Source organism: Pleurodeles waltl, chromosome 1_1 (assembly GCF_031143425.1).
Source record: "Pleurodeles waltl isolate 20211129_DDA chromosome 1_1, aPleWal1.hap1.20221129, whole genome shotgun sequence".
Taxonomy (NCBI): domain Eukaryota; kingdom Metazoa; phylum Chordata; class Amphibia; order Caudata; family Salamandridae; genus Pleurodeles; species Pleurodeles waltl.
In genome coordinates, this window is record NC_090436.1 from 616114581 (window position 1) to 616138223 (window position 23643).

Below are 23643 nucleotides of genomic sequence, written 5' to 3' on the forward strand. Positions count from 1 at the left end.
CCTGCCCCATTATCTACCAATGAAGTGCCAATGCATTAAAGGCACAGATACTATCCCAAGTCATGTAAATCCCTAGTAGATAATAGGGCAAGGCTCACATAAATCCCCTGTAACTCCCTAGTAGACAATAGAGCAAGGCCAACATCAACAAACTATAAGTCTGTAGTAGATAATGGGGAAAGGCTGACTTAAATCCACCTGTAAGTCCCTAGAAGATAATAGGCCAAGGCTGACATAAATCACCTGTAAGGCCCTAGTAGATAATAGGGCATGGCTGACATCACCAACCTGTAAATCCCTACTAGATAATAGGGCAAGGCTGACATCACAACCTGTAAATCCCTAGTAGATAATAGGCCCAGGATGACATAAATTACCTGTAAATCCCTAGTAGATAATAGGGCAAGGCTGAGATCAACAACCTGTAAGTCTCTAGTAGAAAATAGGCCAAGGCTAACATAAATCACCTGTAAGTCCCTAGTAGATAATAGAGGAAGGCTGACATAAGTCACCTGTAAGTCCCTAGTAGATAATGGGGATTGGCTGACATCAACTGCCTGTAAATCCCTAGTAGATATTAGGCCCAGGCTGACATAAATCACCTGTAAGTCCCCAGAAGATAATAGGGCATGGCTGACATCAACAACCTGTGAGTCCCTAGTAGATAATAGGGCAAAGCTGACCTAAATTACCTGTAAGTCCCTAGTAGATAATAGGCCAGGGCTGAAATAAACCACCTGTAGGTCCCTAGTAGAACACAGGGCAAGGCAGACATCAACAACCTGTAAATCCCTCGTAGATAATAGGCCCAGGCTGACTTAAATCACCTGTAAGTCCCTAGTAGATGATAGAGCAAGGCTGACGTAAATCACCAGTAAGTCCCTAGTAGATAAAAGGGCAGGGGAGTGTAGTTGTACAGTTGGGTACCTGCACTTGAGTGTGCACTGGTATGGAGATTGCCATCCCTGTCGGACAGAAGCCCTGCCATGCAGACGGTGTGCTAAAGGGGAAGTCTGTGCAAAACTACATGGCGAGGAAATGTACAGTTGAAGCATATGTGCAAACAACATTGTCACAAAATGCAACCCTAATGTCCCCCCAGGTGCCCCATGCTTTGTGAGGCAGGCTACTTTGAGCGTGGACACATACAAATATGCATCATAGGTCCTGGTGTTTGGGGAAATCACCTCCTAACACTTGCATACAGTAGAGCTGTATCTACAGAGGGTAACACGTTAGTCATTGATATGAGCAAAGATATTGCTGCGAAGGAGCTCTATGACCCATGAATGGATTATTAAGATTGCTGAAGTGATATCCCTAAACACACCACTGTAGTAGGCAGAAGAAATCACACAAGTAGAACCCAAACCACTCACATGCATGTCATGACAAACACACCCATGGCACCTGTCTGTCCAGGACATCTCAACACATACCTGCACTGGGAACTGTAAGTTATCCATGTTGCGTGACAGCCTGATGTCTGCCCCTTGGGACACACATTAGATTATCACACAAATGCTCTGCCATAGGGGTGGGTTAGCTGGCCACATTCTAGGGAAAGTCAACAGCATCCCTGGATATATACTTAGCAAGGGTATCATGTGCATGAAAATGTTGAGCACATGGGTCAGCTATCCTAAGCTGTGTGGCTACCCAAACTGTGGAAATGTGCCATCCGTGCAGTGTGATCCCATTAATGCATGTACCCTCACAGTAAACATACTGCACACATGGGAAGACAGGAAGGTGGTTAATAGTGAAGCTCCTGTGGAGCTTGCGGCTTGTAAATGAGACCCTAAGTATCACAACACTGCACCACACATTGTAACCACCCCACACCTTTGTGCGACAGCCTGCTGTCTGTACTTTGGGATGCAGAACATATTGTTTAAAATGTGTGCAGTCCTACAAGTGGGTGTATGGGCCACATTTCATTGTTAGTCCATGCCATCCCTGCGGGTAGACTAAGCAATGGACTGAGGTGCCAACACATAGGGCATATGTACAAGGAACTGGAACATCAGCTTACTTGCGCTACCCTGCTCCCCCCTAACAACACCATGGTAGTGCTGTATTTACAATACAGCGCACCATAGAGCTCATTAGCACAACTGTGCTAAAATATTTTGGTTTAGTTGTGATGCTTTGCTGGACTAGTGTCAAAAGTTGTGGTGTTAGGCCAGCAAAGCTCAGGTAGGCCCATAGGATATAGCACTAGTGTCAATTTAATGCAGGCAGGCGTTAAAAAATTATGCTACAATGGTGCAGTGAAATCTTGTAAATTTCACTGTTCCATTTTTTGGGGGCCCCCCTTGCAAACATTATACCTGGCACAAGGGTTCCAAACGTGGCATAATGCCAGCATAGCGCTACTTTGTAAATATGGCAAAAAGTAAGGGCATGTTTAGCGCCGCCATAGCATCACAATAAATGCTGCTACTGCGGCACTAAGGGGCACAAGGGGCTTGTAAATATGCCCCATAGTTGGCACATGAGGCAACCCTCTGAACTTTTCATGTCTTTGAATCATAGGGAATGTGGCCTATGCATTGTCTGATCCTAGTAAGGCATGTACAATCATCCATGTAGACTTACAAGATATACCTTGGACACATGGAAACAGAGGAGTATGTGGAACATAACTATTCACAGGTAACACAACAATCCACATGACTGTTAAAATGTAAAAATGATTTCCGCATGAAACCATACATCTTTTCACATATTACAGTGATTGCGTAAAAATAATAATTGATGCATTGTCCCAATGCATGTTTTCTGAAGCCATTGCATCTACCAAAAATGACGCATCCCATGCAACGTGTCGGAACAGACTTATGTTGTGTTGTTATGTGACATGAAAAATCATGCACTGGCTCATAGTGTAAAAAAAAGACGCATTGTCAAAAACATGCTGCATCACCACAGGAAGTAAGGTAATGGATCTGCCATGCTGCACACCAGGAACTGCAAAGTACAGTCACAGTCTTTTTTTCTGTGTTGGAGAGAGGTGATGTGTTGAGTGAGCTGAGTTTAAGAGTGCTGTTAGAGGTACCTTTTGTGCTGTCTTCTGTCTCCATAGTGTCACGTGGGTTTAGCCACTAAATTCTGATGTGCACCAATGGTGACACAACTTTGTCATGGTGGAAGGGTACATAGTTACCAGGAAAACGTGTCCATGTCCACTAAGAGCCTGATGACTGTTGTATGTTGAATAGTCAAGTACATGTGATGATAAAAATGTCACAGGAGTAAAGGGAGTCTTGGCTGAGTGTGTCCTGTGAGTCATGTATGTGCAGAGTGCCATAACAATTAGCTATGCTTGGAAAATGTTGCAGTAGGAAGTTATCTGCAAAATGTGAACAATGTAGCGGGCTCATGGAAGGCATTCCTTCAAGAGGAACTACCCAATGAACTATCTGCCTCCTGCACCCACACAGCAGGCAGGTCTATGTCCACAGACAGGGCAGGCTCTACAGGGGCAGGACCATCAATACCAGCTGCAACAACGAGTGCCCCAACTGGTTCACAGGCTGTACCTACATATGTTGAGCCCCCCTACGTTTGGAATTTCGTACAGAGCTTGTGGACCAGAAATACAGGATTGCCATACTTGAACACAGGACTGATCAGATGATGCAGATGCTCAGAGAGATCAGGGCTGAAGTGGACAATGGTTACATATTTTTCTACATGGTTGGGGTGAGGAGGTGGGTTTTTGGGTAACTCTTTTTTTGGGGTGTTTGGGACACTGTTTTGGGTATGGATGTTATTGAAAATGAAAAATACAAATTCTATAACATTTAAAAACAAGTATATATATATATATATATATATATATATATATATATATATATATATATATATATATATATATATATATGATTATTTAGACTATATGTTTAGTTAGTCAATGTTTAGCTATAGTTAATGTTGTCCTTGCCTATAGATGTCTATTAAGGGGGGTGGAGTGTTGATATTTATCATGTGACATTAGATGTGTAGAATAAGTTAAGCTACGATAAGTTAGTTATAAGAATAAGTTAGGATAATGTAGTGTAGGTTAGGTTAGTATAGGTAGGTTAGTTATTTTAGGGGGGTTTTCAGGCTGAGATTTGTAGTCTCATTAAATCTAGTTCCTTCCTACTGTATGGTCTCCATCATGATTTACTGTCTAGGTGATAGCATGTCTGCACAGGTCATGTTAGGCACATGCCTTCACAAGTAGTAGTTAGTTACATGTATGACTATGTGTCTCCCCTATGGTCATGTACCTGTCAGGTTGGCAATGGTGTCACATCAGCAACTCCAGACATCATTCAGCAATATATGTGAGACTCTGGACGTGCATGGAGGGTATTCATACAGCATTTCTTTGTTACTGAGACACTAATGGCTGCCCCTCAAAGTCGTACACATGCATCATGTATTTGTTACATCAAGGTTGTACTGTTGCTACCATCCTTGCTTGCCCCAGCCACTTGTGTAGTGATTGGTATCAGCTATCGCAATACATGCATGGTGTCACATGGCATGCTTAGAAGCCTCCGGTGATACTTGCTAGTCCACATAGCTATCAGTCACCTCAATCATGTTGCAGCCAGTTTGTGTGGCTTTGTGTATGTCAGTAATACACACATATCCTTTAGGCAGGTACTCAGGGGCATATTGACAAGCCCCTAGCACCACCAGAGCGTCTCTTTTTGTGGTGCTCCAGTGGCACTGTGCCCTTTCACTTATTTACAAGGTAGCATTAAGCCACTTTGCATGGCTTAACACTGCATTGTAAATATGCCCCCCCAATGCAGATTTCTGTGGCAGAGGGGCGTGCAATGGGTATTGCTGCGTGCGTAACCAAGCAACACCCATTGCTTTTACAGTGCCTCATATTTACAATGAAATGTAAACCTGACACAGTGCCAAAATACTGATGCTACCCCAGGGGTGGTGTTGGCATGGCACAATGGGGAGAAATACTATTATTTCTCATTGTGTTTGATTTTTTCTATGTGTGCTGCATTGTACAGTACACATAGAAAGAGCAAGGAGCCATTATTGATTGTTTATGTGCAGGAAGGGATACCTTGAGTATTGAGTGTATTTATTTACATGTTCAATAATTACATATTTAGTACTGTACATTACACAGGAGAATGGCCCCATAAGAGATTCCAAGCCATTGGATGTCCAGACAGAGTCCAAGGTTGGGGTGACATTTTATGAGACATGCACAGGAGAGGAGTGCATCGGTGAGGAGGTGATCACGTTGCCATTTGGTAGGATTAGTCACATGTGTGATTGGTCAACAGTGGGAGAGTGAAGACGGGATGTTGATAGTTGTTGCAACACTGGCATGATCTTAAGCACAGAGCGAAAGAGAAACTGTCCATGTGCCACAGACTGATGCTACTGGAGGGTTTTGGGGGTAAAAGATATTCCTTCCACATTATCATCCTCTGATGTGTGCAGTGCCTCCCATGCCAGGTGTGGTGCTGGTGTTGAAGTGGAGGGAGGCACGCACACATCCGGGGCTAGAGATGTAGATTCCAAGGTCCCGGCAGCTGTCATCTGAGGAAAGATGACAGGCATCACTGCAGCAAAGATGTACTGCTGGTTTATTTGTTTATCAACAAAGCAACAACGTCACGGTAGTAGGCAGCCAGGTTGTCAATGAGGGAGTCAGCTTCCGTTCCATGGACTCCAGGATAGTTTGTATAGCCCCCAGCCTGTTGTCAATCACGCTGGTGCTACTTTGGGATGGCATTTCTTTATGCCTTCGACTCATGACACAAGCAATGTCAACCAGGGACTGCTTGAGTCTACGAACCAGAGAGTAGGTGCCTCTAATGGCAGCGGAGTTATCCTTATTCGGACTGAGGCACCTATGGATCCCGCTAGGCTGCCCGCCATGTTTTCCATCCCCACCCGCTCCTGCTCTGCCAGATCCCACTGGACTCCTTCCGCTGTAGTTTGGAAAATGATGTCTGGGTCCTGGGAGTACTGGGCTATGGGTAAGCTGGCAGGTGGTCTGTGTTCTCTGTTGTGTGGGTTGTCTTGAGACCCCGCAATGCTGTGTGTCCTCCCTGCGACCAGAGATGGTGTCTGGATGGCACCCAGGATCTGCAGGAGAGTGTCAGGATTGATGCTTTGCAGCTGGTCATCGCCATCATCGAGAAGTCCAGGACAGGCAGCAGGCCCAGAGGTATGGTATCATCCTCGGCAATGAGATAAAGAAATGTCTAAGTTGATCTGTACTAGCTGTTCACGAGTCATCAGGTTGTTAATCATGGTGCCATATTAACATGATGCCAAGCGGCGCATCAGTCCCTCATATATGGGCTCCTAGCCGCACACAATACCACCACAGCGTCATTTTTTGAAACACTCTGTTGGCACATTATGCCATGGTACAGTTGATACAGTGAAGGGAGTGTTGTGAGGGTTGTGAAGTGGTCTGTGCATATAGTGAGCGGGGGTGCAGTGCACATGCAACCCTTTTGCATTCGTCCAATCCTGGCACCAACTCTACAGGAATGACCGCTGCCTCCATCTCCTCCAGCTCATCCAGCTGCTCCTGGGGTGCAGGACTTCCACCATCAGTCTGCAGTGCTACCTTTCAGTTGCTGGCCAGTTTCTGCACTTGCAGTCATGCCAGCACTTCTTACAATCCGTCACAATCCTCTTCATTCCTGCCACACTGTTGAATTTATCAACTATGGACTGCCATAAGGCCTCCCATAATGTCATTTTAAAGGTGATGAAGAGTTGGTGTTGGTGCTCCGTCACCTCTGTGATCAAGATGTTCTTTTCTTCACTGAACCTACACTACCTCTTCCCCTTCTCATGGAAGTCTGTCTAACCATCCAGGATTCATTGGAGTCTCTCGAGGGGTCTTTCCTGCATTCTCTACTGTAGGTCCTTGGGGCTTCTGATTGGCGTTTTCACTGGCTTTTTTAAGATGCTTTTTAAGCCCAAAAACGACGCTAGCATGACTGGCGTCAAAATATGTGCCTCTAATCGGGCTAGTGCCACTTTCGCGGGACTAGTGTAATTTTTTTGTGACATTTTACAAAGTTGAGCATCATTTTATTTATACTAGCCTTTTCTTAACCCATGGTGCACCCGTTTTGTAAATTTGGCACACGCATGGTGGTAAAAAATGACAGCATTGCATTAAAAATGTTGATGCACAATGGTGTGCATCATTTCTTGTAAATATGCCCCCTAATCTCTAAGGAACTCTCAGTTCACTTCAAAACAGATAAATGAAGCCTCTGGTACAACAGAAGAGACAGGTGGATTGATCATTAGGCAAAGCCTGAATGGAAGAATCCATTCTATGGATTTGGCTCGCTGTCTTAGAAGAAACTACCACCTGGATGGCCAAAAATGGACAACCAGCATGACTTCTGCCTTCTCTGTGCACGGAAGTCCTAGAAATTGATGAAGCAGAAAATGAAGGTTTTAATTTATTAACGCTTAAACGTAGTGCTGAAATAATCATGTGTGACATTAACCGAACTAATTTAGATTGTACGGGGACAAAATGTGCCCTCAGAGTAGTTTGCCATCATTTATACGCGTGCTTTATATAACGTGGTGTATTAGAATTGCACTAATCCGACATAATCATAAACGTGTGCTACGATTTGCTTGTTTGAAATGTTTTAGCTTAGCATTACTTTAGCGGAGGCTTTGGCCTAGTTGCCCGGTCTCACGGTTTAGATGCTCGTATTTTTCCACTGTGCTAGTAAACGTGTATTTTTGCTTGAAGCTGTACTTTTCCACAGAAGCTGTTCACATGCTTATCTTAAAGTTAGTGCCAGCCTGGCATATTTTCTCTTTAATTCAAGGTCGACTTGCAGGTGCGGACAATGGAGGCTCTGAGAGTAAGCTAATTGGGAGACAATGTTGCGATTTGCGTACCCATCTCCAAGGATAATGTATGCTTAAGTAAAAGCTTGAGAACTGTCGTTTTTGATTGGTCAATTTGAAGCTAACCTATGAACCCTCCAATGGAGACCCTACAGGACTTGAACTGTTGCCTATAAAAACCAGGTGCACGAGAAGAAGGTAGCCATTACAGCCATTATGCGCTATGATAGCCATTACGAGCTCTCTCTCTCTATCATCGGACATCCCGCCATTTTGACTTCGTAGCTATTATGGCCCACTTTGCTGCGACGCCATTTTGAGAGACTTTGATGCTTTCTCTAATCGAGAGAAAGAGACTTTAATGATTCTTGCCCTAGAGACTTTAACTTTGATTTGTCCCTTTGCATGAAGTAGTAGTTTTACCTTGCCGCCGTGAGGCATTTGCCCCGTCCACCCCTGCCCCTTTGCCCCGTCCTATGCCGATCGAAAAGGGTACCCATGATGACCGAAGAACGGTACCTGTGAGACGAAGACTTCCTTGATTGCTGATCGTAATTGTATAATATGAAAGGAAATTGTAAAATTGCATTGTGTTTCTTTTAGGTAACCAACTGCTGATTTTGGTAAGAGCCCTAGTTAAGAGTTTTTCTAAATTAATGTTGCTAAATTGTTTTTGCATGAAGTCCCACATGCCGATGCTAATTTGAGGTTAGACGAGGATTCCATATGTCGCACGATGCAATTTGAGATCTTGTTATGCTGACTAAATGTATGCTATTAGTTCATTACAGATTATCGTATTAGTGATTTGCATTACTATTATCGAATGCCTTGTGATTCAAATGCTTCATAGATTGCACTTGTTTCGACGCTATGGACAGCTATTAATGTTCATATATGTTTATCATTTGGTGTTGAGACACATTTACATTGTGCTAGCTTTGTTAATATAGGGAAATAAATTCACTAACTTTGCAATAAACTGGTGTGGTTCTTCCTGACTGAAAGGTCAGGGTTCGCCGAAATGTATTCTGGATTAATTGTTAGGTGTTATGTTGTTCAAGGTGTTGCTTATGTTCGTTATTGATTATTGATTTGATGCGACTGATCGATATGAGAGTACAGAGAGTTCCCACTTAGTCAAAAGATTCATCGGCCTAAAGAGCGTCCGAACACAGGTAAAATTATTACTACGGACCGCTCTATCAGTAGATGGTAGCAGAGGACGGTTTCGTCTTTTGGGACCCTGTACTATTAAAGTACATGGTGTCGAATTAACGGTTTCGTCTTTTGGGACCCTGTACTATTAAAGTACATGGTGTCGAATTAACGGTTTCGTCTTTTGGGACCCTGTACTATTAAAGTACATGGTGTCAAATTAACGGTTACGCATTTTGAGATCCCATTCGAAAAGTTGAATTAGATTTCTTGGATAAAACAGATTGACAAGATGATGATGGGCTAGGTCCACCGCGACTTTCCCGGGATCTCGGAGCTTGCGGATGGAGAGAACGGAGGTGTGGAATCAGCGCTGGCGGTACTAGTGATGGTATGTGTGAAGTTAGGGTTTTGCGCTTGCACAGCTTATTGCCGCAGGGTGTGTGAAAAGGTTGCGAGGATTTTCTTTTTAAGGATAGCGGAGGTGCGACTCCGAGTGTAGAAGTAGAGAAGTCGTCGAACTTCATAGAGTTAGCGGAGGTGCGGCTCCGAGTGTGAGAGTAGGGAAGTCGTCGAACTTCATGTGAGTGTGGCGCTTTGTGCATAAAAAGGTCCACGTGGTTGTTGTTGTTGAGACGGGACCTGTGAGGTCAAGAGACTCCGGAGTATGTTGATCCATGTTGTGGTCTGGGCGGTTTAGTAGGTTGATCGGGCGTGGTCAACGAGTCGGTACGTGTGTTAGGGAGTGAAAGGAACTTCGACTTCGGGCTTTGACAAGATTCTAAGTGCACTAGAACAGATCATTGACAAGTTGAGAGTAGGTCTGCGGGTCAGATTTGCTTGCGAATGTGGGGACTGAGAAAGACGGAATAGCGGCCAGAGGCTAGTGAAAAGTCCCGAGGCTAGTGAAAGGTCCCTAAGGTCCTGAAGCGACTGTGTTACCCTTCCTGTAGTAAACCAACAGATCTGTTTTATTTTTTGGTAGCTCGCAATATATGCAAGAAGTTGTTACGAAAAGAGGTGAGTGAAGGAGGACTAGCCGCGAGGCTTTGTCAGCCGCAGTGTGTGTGAGTGTGACGTCACTAAGAGCCGCGCTGGGATAGGTTGGTTGCAGAGAAGGGTCGCGCACGGATTGGACGCAGTCCGTGGGACTCGATTGGAAGGGGAAAGGCAGGTGAAGAGTATTCCGGGAATTAAAGTCACCTATTGATTACAAATTTTGTGGAATTAAAGTTACCTATTGATTATAAACTTGGTTAAATAAAAGACGAGAAAAATGAAATTCTTTAAAGCATTCAGGAGCGCGATGAAGGGGGAGTCTTACATTAAAGCGAGCGTAGGAGAAGAGACGCCGCCCGAGGGTACACCAGCTTACATTGTAATGGAAGAAAAGGGGGTAGCTCCGTGTCTTTGGCTAAAGCAATGGCACAAGTGGACAGAGAAACATGGGAGCGTAGCGTTCCCGATACATGGGACATTCAATATAAGGATTCTAGAGAATTTGAGATTCACGATGTACGACATGAAGGTGCCTCCAAGGCCAGCACAGTTTGAGGCTCTAGCAATTTGGGAACTAATGGCCAGACAGCAACAGCAAAAGAAGTTCGAGACCAGGATGAGGAAGGTAGAAAAGACACTAGCGGATGCTAGGTGGGATAATGCACAGAAGGTGTGGAGGTCAGATGTATTGCAGGGGAAAAAATTGTTCCCAGCAATTACTAAGGAAGGAGAAGAGACAGGTAAGAAAGCCACCTGTAAGACAGACAGGAAGTGTTCAAAGGATAGAGAGGACGAGGAAAAGTTGAGAAGAGAAGAGGAGTTAGAGGATGAGGAGTTGATAATGCAATTGCTGAACGACCGTCCACCGCCTTATGCAGAGAATGGACAAGGTCCAAGTACCAGTTCTGCCCCTCCGGCACCGGTACAGAACAATGAAACTCAGAGTTCAGGAGCATCATCGGGACCAAAGGACCCGAGTCTGCTGTTCACTCCGCAGATACCGCAGGTTAGGAGAATATATCCAGATGTGCCCGTGTTGAAACCGGCAGAAAATTATCAGCCGCAGATGCCAGGGTACTACAACGGTGATAACAGTGCAGGAATGATTCTAGATCCAACCGTAAGGGGAGTACAGAATGGTTACAACCAAACAATGGCACCAGCTGAATCAACTCAGTTTTTGATGCCTCAAAAGCAGATGCAGGGAGGAAACGCACATGCTCAAATGACGGGGAGCCAGATGGGAATGACGGCAATGATGACCCATGGTGTGGGAATGAACATGCCACAGAACATGGGGAATGGACAGAACCCAGACGCGATATCCTTACCCATTACTGTAGGTCCAGCGGTACCTCTGTATAGTCAGCCTAATTCGGGTCTGAGCAGTCAGGGATCAATGCTACAGAATGGGACAGAAAGAAGGTGCATAGAAAACACTCCAGGGATAACTCCGATAGCGGCTCAGCCAACTGGGTCTGGGTCCTTGATGGAGTTTAGTCCCATATGTGTTCAGTCAACACTGGTGAGGTCGAGCCCCCCACTGATAATACCTCTCACATCGAACACTGAAAAGCTGCCGCAGCCATCGATGGCAGTCGATGTGAACGCTACCCTGATGGGGGTGAATGCGCAACAGCTGACACAGTGGTTCAACAGTCTGAATTCCACACAAAATTCAGCTAGTGGGAAAGGAGAAGACTATATGAATAGGGTCAGGTTGAACATGGAAGCACAAGAATTGGTGGAAGGGACAATGGGTGTGAACAGGTTAGAGTCCTACACGGAAGAAGAGCTGAGGTATCTATGTCCCAGGATTACGAAGGAAGTGAACAAGATACATAAGAGCTTGCAGGAAGCAGCTGACAGAAACGGGGTTGACATAGACAAGACGAAACACTTGAGCAGGAGCTACAGGTTAGATTTTGGGACCACAGATTTTGAACACATGAGGTCAGCAGGCATGAAGACCCACCTTAGAGAATTGCTGCAGAGTGCACAAGTGTGGAGGTGCTTAGACAAATGGGAAAGCAGGTGGGTAAAGAGGAAGGAAAAGAGGAGGGACAGTGCTACAGAACACAATGAGAAAAGACCGCAGAGTAGTGATACAGTAACAATGTTACCAATGAGGGAGACAGCAGGGGGAAAATTAGTACATGTACCATGGCACAGAAGCGACATTCAGTCCTTTACGGACGATTTTCCCAAACTAAGAGAGAAGCCGATTGAATGGTATCAGCAGACTGATAGGTTCGTGAAGCTTGCAAAATGTCTCTGGGAAGACCTGAACACTCTCTTTGAGATTGTGGTTCCGGCGGATTTGTGGGAGGATTGCAAAAGAGCTGTAGGTTGGCCGACAAGTGAACCAGAGAGGGACAGGGAGACAGGTGCACCGTCACCTTTGGTGATGGGCTTGTACTATAAGGTGATTGAGCATTTGAAAACGAAGGTACCCGCGAAGAACGTGGATTGGCAGAAGATTGATCGAACTGCCCAAGAGACTAAAGAATCGATTCATAGTTACTATGAGAGGTTGTTGAATGCGTTCAAGAATTACAGTGGCACGGAAACAATAGAGGCGAAAGAAATGCTCCATTTTGTCTTCAGATTCGTGGAAGGGCTGAGACCAGAAATAAGCCAAATGATAAAGTCGCATTTGATTTGTTGGCAGTCTAAACCGATTGACGAAGTCTTGACTTATGCGAAATACTGTAGCGACAAAATTGAAGTGAAACAGAAAAGGCTGAAAGAGAAGGTGATGATGATGCAGCTTAAGGCAGCTCAAACAGGTTTGCAGGGTTTGCAAGGTCTGCAAGGTTTGCAAGGGATGCAAGGGTTCCAACAGCAGATACCGCAACAGCAGTTGCAGTTGCAGGGAAACATGGCGTTTCAGCCACAGGCCAGAGGCAGAGGCAGAGGAGGTTTTGTGAATAATGGTCCGGATTTGAACACTGTTGCGACGGGTGTGCAGGCAATGAAGAAGGTGATGCCGTGTCACGTGTGCGGAATCGTCGGTCATTGGAAACGCGAGTGCCCGATGGTGGTGCAGGTGTAGGTGCAGGTGTAGGTGCAGGTACAGGTGTAGGTGTTGGTCAGCAAAACAATGATGTCAATACATTTCAGACAATGAGGGGACCGAAATTGAGAGGTCCAAGCCCAAATTTTCAGACTGTAAATCAATTGCAGGGATTACAACCTATGCAGCCGCAGCAGATGCAGATGTCTCGTATGCAGATGACGCAAATGCAGCCAATGCAACAGCAGTTACCTATGGTACCTAATCAGCAAATGCAAATACCCTTGGCACCAATGAGTCAGCAGCAAGTGATGGTTCCTCCACAGGTAACGGGTCAGGTAATGAGTACAAATGGCACCGTACAACAGTTCCCATTACACAGTGAGAGTGGAATAAATAACGTATGGGAGAGTGAAAGTTCAGGAGAAGAAGGAGATTGTGTGCTTGCGGCATCCTTGGAAGTTGATCAAAGGGGTCCGTACGTAGAGGGAAGAGTAATGGGTCATCGTGTCTCATTCTTGGTTGACACGGGAGCCACACGTTCAACAGTTAAGAGCAGTGAAGTACCAAATTTGCCACTCTCAGGGAGGACAGTTCAAGTGGTGGGAGTAGCAAACAGACATCTGACGAACCCGATTACAGATCCGGTACCAGTCAGCATCGGTAACTACCAAGGGGTACATCAGTTTGTGGTATGTGACTCAAGCCCGATAGCACTGTTAGGGAGAGACCTATTGTGCAAATTAGGTTGCTCGATCATGTGTTCGAACGAAGGAATAACAATCCAGACGAGCAGTGATGGGGAAGAAGAGGACAGTGTAGAGGGGGATGAGATGGAAACTGCAGATGAAGAGTATCCGCTGATTTGTCTTTTCCCGATGATAACTGAAGAAGACATCCCAACCGAATTACGGGAGACAGTCGGAAAGGAAGTGTGGGATATGACAGGGAAAGAGGTGGGATTGATGAAAGGAGTGGAACCAGTGAAGGTGACTGTAAAGCCCAATGCAATCTTTCCCCAGACCCCACAATACCACATGCCACAAGATACCCTCATGAAAGTTGCTCAACTCATTGACGAATTTGTAAAGCAGGGGGTACTGAAAGAAGTGTTAAGCAGTCCATGTAATTCACCAATAATGGGACTAATAAAGCCGAGTGGAAAGGTCCGACTCGTGCAGGATTTGAGGAAAATAAATGACATCATAGTCAAGTGCTGCCCTGTCGTACCGAATCCAGCTGTGATAATGTTTCAAATTCCTTGCGATGCTGAATGGTTCTCAGTCATCGATTTGTCACAAGCATTCTTTTCTGTGCCTCTTCATGAGGACAGCCAATTCCTCTTTTGTTTCAAATTCCTAGACAGAGTGTATAGTTGGTGTCGAATCCCTCAAGGGTTTTCTGAGTCACCGTCAATATTCAATCAGATCTTAAAGAAAGATTTGGAAGAATTAGAATTGCCATTCGAGTCAACCCTAGTACAGTACATTGATGACTTACTGGTTGCATCAAAGACAGAAAGTAGCTGCACAGCCGATACCATTGCTCTGTTGAATCATTTGGGAAGGAGTGGACATAAAGTGTCCCCTTCCAAATTACAGTTCTGTCAGAAGAAAGTGAAATACTTGGGTCACCAAATAGAGAAAGGGTCACGGAGAATAATGAAGGAAAGAATTACAAGCATACTCCAAATGAGTCCACCAAAGACAAGGAAGGAGGTGAGGAAGTTTTTGGGAATGGTGGGATATTGTCGCCAGTGGATCCCCAACTTCTCGTCTCTAGCAAAGCCCCTACTGAAATTGACCCAGAAGGATGCTTTGGATCAAATCGAGCTGAAAGGAGATGAGATGGATGCTTTTGTCGAATTGAAAGAATGCATGTGCCGGGCTCCAGCTTTAGGTATGCCTGATTACACGAAGCCTTTCACATTGTTTTGCCATGAACGTGATGCATGTTCTTTGTCTGTCTTGACCCAAGCCCATGGTGGCGTGAACAGACCAGTGGCGTATTTTGCAGCTACTTTGGATCCGGTTGCAGCAGCACTCCCAGGGTGTTTGCGCGCCGTAGCAGCAGTTGGTATCAGCCTCACTCAGAGTGAAGGAATAGTGATGGGACACCCAGTAACAGTCATGGTCCCTCACTCAGTTGAGATACTTTTGACCCGCTCCCGAACGCAACACATGACTGGAGCGAGACTCACAAGGTATGAAACGATAATTCTGGGCTCACCGAATGTGCAGCTGAAAAGGTGCACTACGTTGAATCCAGCAACCTTGCTTCCTGGAGAAAATGCCGAAATTGAGAACGCTGAAGACGTCGAGCATGACTGCCTTCAGGTGACTGAATTTTGCACAAAACCTCGACCGGACATCAAGGATACCAAGCTTGATGAAAATGATCAAATTCTTTTTGTTGATGGTTCATGTCTAAGAGATGGGATGGGGATTTTGAAAGCAGGATATGCTGTATGTACTGTAACAGGTGTCTTGGAAGCGGGATGGCTTCAAGGAGTCTATTCTGCACAAGTAGCAGAACTTGTAGCCCTTACCAGAGCATGTCAACTGTCTGCATTGATGAAAGTCACCATTTATACAGATAGTCAATACGGGTTTGGGATTGTGCATGACTTTGGACAACTATGGTCGCAGAGAGGTTTCCTGACTTCCTCAGGATCCCCAGTGAAGAACGGGGAGAGAATAAGGGAATTGTTACACGCCATTCAAGTGCCAGCCGAAGTTGCAGTGGTAAAGTGTAGTGCTCACACGAAAGGACAGGACTATGTGTCTCTAGGAAATGCATATGCGGATCAAGTCGCAAGATTTTGTGCCTTGAACTGTATATTACTCAGAGATGAATGGAATTCAATAACTGAACCAGAACTCGAACCAGCTGAAGCATTTGCCTTGAAGGTCGTAGATACAATAGAGGAACTAAAAGCACTACAGAATAATGTCGGGGAGGATGAAAGAGATTCCTGGATTAAATCACAATGTATAAAGAGACAAGACGAGTTATGGGTTTCACATGAGGGAAAATATGTTTTGCCAAATAGTCTCTTATCGCAGCTTGCGCGGTTCTATCATGGGCAAGCTCACCTAGGGAGAGATGCCATGATAAGATTGTTCAAAACTGATTGGTTTAACCCCAGATTTCGTCAAGCTGCAGAAGCAGTTTGCCATCGATGTGTCACTTGCCAGCAGATGAACCCAGGAAAGGGAACAGTTGTGAACGCGAGTCACATTGATAGGGCAAGCGGACCTTTTAGTCGAATGCAGATGGATTTCATTGAGATGCCTGTGCATGGGGGTCTGAAATATGTGCTGGTGATTGTGTGCATTTTTAGTCACTGGATTGAGGCATACCCCACACGTAGAAATGACAGCCTTACAGTTGCCAAGCTATTGTTGAGGGAGTTGATACCACGTTTCGGATTCCCGATCTCTTTAGAATCAGATAGGGGAAGTCACTTCAATAACGAGGTGATAAAGTTACTTTGCGAAGCGCTGAACATTGAGCAAAAGCTGCACTGTAGCTATCGCCCTGAAGCCTCAGGACTGGTGGAGCAGATGAATGGTACGCTGAAATCGAGAATGGCAAAAATATGTGCATCGACAAATTTGAAATGGCCTGACGCATTGCCCTTAGTGCTAATGTCAATGAGAAACACTCCTGATAGAAAAACTGGATTGTCTCCGCACGAAATTCTCATGGGCAGGGCTATGAGACTTCCTGCAGTTCCCGCAAACATGCTTTTGAATATTACAGATGATATGGTGTTAGACTACTGCAAAGGACTGGCTGACGTGGTCCGCTCTTTCTCTCACCAGGTGGAAGCGACCACCTTGCCACCGATCCAAGGTCCAGGACACGCACTGAAAGCAGGTGACTGGGTCGTGGTAAAGAAGCACGTGAGAAAGTCGTGTCTGGAACCCCGTTGGAAAGGCCCTTTCCAAGTGATCCTGACGACAACTACCGCTGTGAAGTGTGCGGGGGTTCCCAACTGGATTCACGCCAGTCACACAAAGAAGGTGCTGTGTCCCACAGATGAGGAAGTTGAAGCGCTGAAACTACCAGTGCCTGACAAAACAGTGCTGAGTACTGAGACAGAACAAAAGCGAACTGAAAGCGAACAGGCAGAAGCAGGAGAGAAAGAGATATTCGACGACGAAGACACCAACTCACTTGGGGGAGACCAAGGGGAAAGTTCAGACAGCGACGAAGAAGCTGCAGGTGACAAAGAGCCTGAAGCAGCTGAGGGTAGCTAAAAGCCTGAAGCAGCTGAAGGTGACAAGGAGCCTGAAGCAGCTGAAAGTGATAAAGAGCCTGAAAAAAGTAACGGTGACGAAGGGCTCGAAAAAGGTGAAAAAGCAGGAGAGCCTGATCAGAGGAAGGCTTTCCCAGAAGCAGACGATACAGAAAAAGAAAAAGAGAACGTGATCGATTACCCGGAAGAAGGGGACAAGGCAGAACAGAACGAAAAGGTTCAAGCTTCCACAGAAAAGGGTGCAGGTCCATCAAATGGACATGGTGCAAAGAGAAGACTGAGTATCTCACCAATAAAAGAAAAGGGCAAAGAAAGTTTGAACGAAGGAGGAAGGCCGAAAGTGAAAGAGAAAAGAAAGGAAGTGACTGTTGTGGAACAATCGTCAAGTGAGGAAAAAGACTTGACAAAAGAGGAGAGTACCAGCGAAGCAGAATCGAAAAGAGAAGCAAAATTGAAAAGAAAAAGGATACCAAATAGGAGATATTCCGGTCCTGAATGGGCATATGCAGTCAATGATGATTGGACTGACGAGTTTGTATCTCTAAGCATCGAGAACGAAGAAGAAGAAGAGATACCAATAGAAAAGAAAAGCTTCATAGACTCTGTCGATTGAAAGAGTAGTAAATGATATTGCTCGCTACAATATAACGTGAAAGAAACAACCAGCTGAGACATTGTTAAACTGGATGAGACATTTGCTAAACTGATAAAGACTGAGTTATTGCCGAATTGAGACAAATGCTGCTAACCGATAAGTGACTGGCCTTTTGAAGAAGACGGTGTGAACATTGCGCTTGTTCAGCTTTGTAACTGAATTGCTAAATAGTTTCATTTATAAGTGCTTCTAGCTCTCTGATTCTATACAGATCATGACTAGGTACGCTACGCAAAATAACAGAAAGAAATATTGTAAATATGTGTGTATAGGCTTGGTAATTACATGTATAATAATAATAATGGCAATTGTGATTGGAATGCATGGGAAGGGTGAAAGTGAGAATATCGAGGCTTCTACTATTGTTCCTGTTACTGTCACTGAACTAACACCATTGAAAAGACTAGCATTGGATGAGAGGCTCTTGCACGATAAGAAAGAGCTTTCGTATAATGTTTTCTATCGCTTACTAACAGAGTATGTTGAGACTATGGATGCGAAGGATTGTTATGTGTGTACACAGATACCGACATCAGTAAAGGAAGGGGTAACTTATCACCACATGCCTCTTACATATGGGATTACGTGTAGTATAGTAATGTCTAGGTTTTATGGTCAAACTAACATACAGTATTTTTACTCAAATTATGATGTTACCTTTGCTTATGTTCCTATAATAGCACAGCTAAGCCAGATTGCTAAAGATTGGGATGCTAAAATAATGAGGGAATTTTTCGAGCCAATGCAACCTTTTGAAACGGCTCATGCTCATAGGGAGAACCTTACTTGCTCAGTCTCTGCTGTAGAAATAAGCTTTTTAGATCGCACAGATGATAGAAGGGCACAGATGAAGGCGAAATTAGAAAAAGAGCTGCATAAGAGGACTTCAGTAGATAATTATGATTTTGCTGCTATAAAGACACAGGGGAAAATAGCTTTAGATGCTTGGCATGTAGGGAAATTTTGTATATATCGAGGAGAATCATATTATGACAACATTTTTGTAGGAGCGAGTGAATGCAAACATACGTTTATTTTTAAGGCCAAATGGACATTCATGATGAACGGACTTGACCCTGTCATTCCAGGTGTATATTACATTTGTGGGCATAACGCTTATTATCGTCTTCCAAAGGGATGGTGGGGGAGATGTTATTTGGGTATAGTGTTCCCAAAGGTTTATCAACTGGATGACGTATCGATGATTCAAAAGACATCTGGATCCCATCGTATCCAGAAAAGAGAGACCGCAGCTGCTGTGGGAGGTGATATATTTGGAGCCATGATTCCTTCATTGGGAGTTGTGTTGAATTCCATCAAGATACGAAAGTTGTCTACTATAGTGGATAACATGTTGACAAAGTTTTCAGGTGCTATAATCCTGATAGATGCTGAGCTTGCAGCGGAAAGAGCTATGACTCTTCAAAATAGGCTTGCTTTAGACATTCTTTTAGCAAAGGATGGAGGCGTTTGCAAAATGATTGGTGCACGTCACAGTTGTACCTATATACCTGATAATAGTGTGAAGATTAAAACTATGCTTGCTAATCTAACAAAAGAAAGTGCAGATTTGAAGGAATTGAAAGAACCAGGAGTGTGGGAGAAGGTTGGAAAGGGACTTGCTTCAGTGGGACATTGGATTGGGGGAATTTGGAATGGAATATTATTGAAAATAATAGAAGGAATATTAATAGTAATAATTTGTGTATTTGGAATTTGGGGAATAAAAAGGGGAATAATAATGATTATGGAAAGAATTAAAAGAAGAAAAGAAGAGAAAATTATGAAAAGAATGGCAGAAGAATACAAAGCGCAAACTAGGGGAACTAAAAGGAAAAGGGAACTGACAGAATTTTAATGGGATAAAATTTGTGGGCGTGGTTTGGTGTGATGACAAGTAGTCATCAGAGGAGGGATTGATGAAGCAGAAAATGAAGGTTTTAATTTATTAACGCTTAAACGTAGTGCTGAAATAATCATGTGTGACATTAACCGAACTAATTAAGATTGTACGGGGACAAAATGTGCCCTCAGAGTAGTTTGCCATCATTTATACGCGTGCTTTATATAACGTGGTGTATTAGAATTGCACTAATCCGACATAATCATAAACGTGTGCTACGATTTGCTTGTTTGAAATGTTTTAGCTTAGCATTACTTTAGCGGAGGCTTTGGCCTAGTTGCCCGGTCTCACGGTTTAGATGCTCGTATTTTTCCACTGTGCTAGTAAACGTGTATTTTTGCTTGAAGCTGTACTTTTCCACAGAAGCTGTTCACATGCTTATCTTAAAGTTAGTGCCAGCCTGGCATATTTTCTCTTTAATTCAAGGTCGACTTGCAGGTGCGGACAATGGAGGCTCTGAGAGTAAGCTAATTGGGAGACAATGTTGCGATTTGCGTACCCATCTCCAAGGATAATGTATGCTTAAGTAAAAGCTTGAGAACTGTCGTTTTTGATTGGTCAATTTGAAGCTAACCTATGAACCCTCCAATGGAGACCCTACAGGACTTGAACTGTTGCCTATAAAAACCAGGTGCACGAGAAGAAGGTAGCCATTACAGCCATTATGCGCTATGATAGCCATTACGAGCTCTCTCTCTCTATCATCGGACATCCCGCCATTTTGACTTCGTAGCTATTATGGCCCACTTTGCTGCGACGCCATTTTGAGAGACTTCGATGCTTTCTCTAATCGAGAGAAAGAGACTTTAATGATTCTTGCCCTAGAGACTTTAACTTTGATTTGTCCCTTTGCATGAAGTAGTAGTTTTACCTTGCCGCCGTGAGGCATTTGCCCCGTCCACCCCTGCCCCTTTGCCCCGTCCTATGCCGATCGAAAAGGGTACCCATGATGACCGAAGAACGGTACCTGTGAGACGAAGACTTCCTTGATTGCTGATCGTAATTGGTAAATATGAAAGGAAATTGTAAAATTGCATTGTGTTTCTTTTAGGTAACCAACTGCTGATTTTGGTAAGAGCCCTAGTTAAGAGTTTTTCTAAATTAATGTTGCTAAATTGTTTTTGCATGAAGTCCCACATGCCGATGCTAATTTGAGGTTAGACGAGGATTCCATATGTCGCACAATGCAATTTGAGATCTTGTTATGCTGACTAAATGTATGCTATTAGTTCATTACAGATTATCGTATTAGTGATTTGCATTACTATTATCGAAAGCCTTGTGATTCAAATGCTTCATAGATTGCACTTGTTTCGACGCTATGGACAGCTATTAATGTTCATATATGTTTATCATTTGGTGTTGAGACACATTTACATTGTGCTAGCTTTGTTAATATAGGGAAATAAATTCACTAACTTTGCAATAAACTGGTGTGGTTCTTCCTGACTGAAAGGTCAGGGTTCGCCAAAATGTATTCTGGATTAATTGTTAGGTGTTATGTTGTTCAAGGTGTTGCTTATGTTCGTTATTGATTATTGATTTGATGCGACTGATCGATATGAGAGTACAGAGAGTTCCCACTTAGTCAAAAGATTCATCGGCCTAAAGAGCGTCCGAACACAGGTAAAATTATTACTACGGACCGCTCTTTCAAAATTTCAAAAGAAAAGGGTAAAATGCATAAAGAAGTAGATGCAAAGGATTCGGGAGAGAAAACATTGATGAGTTTTGTTGTTTCTTACAAAAAGATCAGTCTGTTCAGCACGAACGGACTGCCGGAATATAGAATCTTTTATATATGCATTAGGGGTTAGAACCTGTTGGAATTCCGTCAAGCGGACGGATATTGTAGCGCTTTTTTACTAAATTACATGATGCCTGTGGGGAGATGGAAGACACTTCAGCCCATATTTATAGTTTTTGCCGCAAAAATGTGCAAACTAAGTTTTGCGGCAAAAATATTAACCCCGGGTAACGCCATTCCTTAGAGCCATCTTAACGTCATATTTATGGAATGATGCAAGATGGTGCTAAGGAATGGCAGCGTCTAGAAAAAAGACGCTAGCCAGGCAGGGATGGCGTTAGGGAATATGGCGCTAGTGGGCCTGAAATGATGTTAAGCTGGTTGGCGGCAAAATATATGCCACTTACCAGCCTAACATCATATTGTGATGCACAAGCAGCCACATACATGACTCCTGTCTAAGTATAGATAGGTGTCATGCCCACCACCCCAATGGCCTGCACAGGGGACCAGTATCCCCTGATCAAGGCCATTAGACCCAGTGCCAGCAGGGGGCCCCATGCAAACCTAAAAATTAAGATAAAAACTTACCTTAACTTACCTAGGATGGGGTCCCCCATCCTGTGGTGTCCCTCTGGTGTGGGTGGGAGTGTTCCTGAGGCTTGGGGTGGGCATCTGCGGACCCATTCCATGGTGTTTGATCACAGAAATTGGTTCACAGTCACCCTAATGCCTGGACTGAACCAGGAGTCAAATAATGGAGCAAAGCAGGCTTAGCGCCATTATCTGGGTCTGCCTATTGCTTGTTCATGGTCTCTGCACCAAAGTATAGATATGACGCGAAAGAGAGTAATTTCTAGGACTTGACTGCCTACCTTGCATCTCATAGAGGTAAAGTGGGTTGGTGCATCCTAGAAATGGTGCTAAGCCCAATAATTTGATGATAGAGAGGTCTAGTGTCAAAGTATAAATATGGCGCTAGGTTTGCCCCGTTAGAGCATCAAAAACAAAGGACGCTCATATGACGCAAACCATGTATAAATATGCACCTTCATCTCAAAGGGACTTGTGCATGGTGAGATCAAGGAGGTAATGCAATGGCTGTGATATACATTACCATATCAATCCTCCGTGCTCCCAACAAATGCTGGAAAGCAAGGATGTTCATTAAGGTTTTCAACAGATCTGCAAGACATGCAATGCTAACAAAGAATTTGTATTTAAGGAATATCTGCAATTGCAAATTTAGGGTAAGGAACATGTTTGCAGGCATTCCTGGGCAATGCCACATGCACAGGTAAATGAATACCCACAAACTCAAAGTTCATAGATATTCACATACCCCTTGCAGGTGGTTTCCAGACCAGGAAACAGTTGCAAATGTAATCCTGCCAAGGGATGGAGTAAGTGTTTCCAGAATAGGTTGTATGGTAGAACATCGCATGCGAGAACCACACATGCCTGACCAACGCGGTCAGAACAATGACCGCGCTGTTTCTATGCATGCCATTACAACGATTTTTCGTTGTAAAAGCATGCCTAGTAAAGGCATGTGCGGGAACCACCCCCAATCTGCCCTAAGGTCCAAAAGTACCCCACCTCTAATATTTAAACTACACCGATAAAAACAATACTACCCCAACACCCCCCACCCACCCAGAGCCCTAAAACCTTCTCCGACCCCACCCACCTACCCTAAAAACAACCGCCTCCCCCCACCTTCCCTAAAATCAAAACTATCACAACCCCTCCACTCCAACCCTAAAAACAAAACTTCCCCGACACTTCCACCCCCAAAAACAAAACTACCCTAACCTCCCCACTCGGTCCCTAGAAACAAAACTACCCCGACATCCCCCACCCCTGCCTCTAAAACCAAATGTAGCACGACACCCCTGCCCCTAAAAACAAAACTACCCTGACCTCCCACCCGCCCTAAAACCTTCCCTGACACCTCCACTGCCCTAAAAACAAAATTACCCCAACCCCCCCACCCTGGCCCTAAAAACAAAACTAACCC

At 44.3% G+C, this 23643-nt stretch overlaps 1 protein-coding gene across 1 annotated transcript in view; it reads left to right on the forward strand.

The window, feature by feature from the left end:
- Window positions 1-23643, forward strand: part of CAMK4 (calcium/calmodulin dependent protein kinase IV) — an 892231-nt gene that overhangs the window by 630972 nt on the left and 237616 nt on the right. The gene's annotated exons all lie outside the window — the stretch shown is intronic.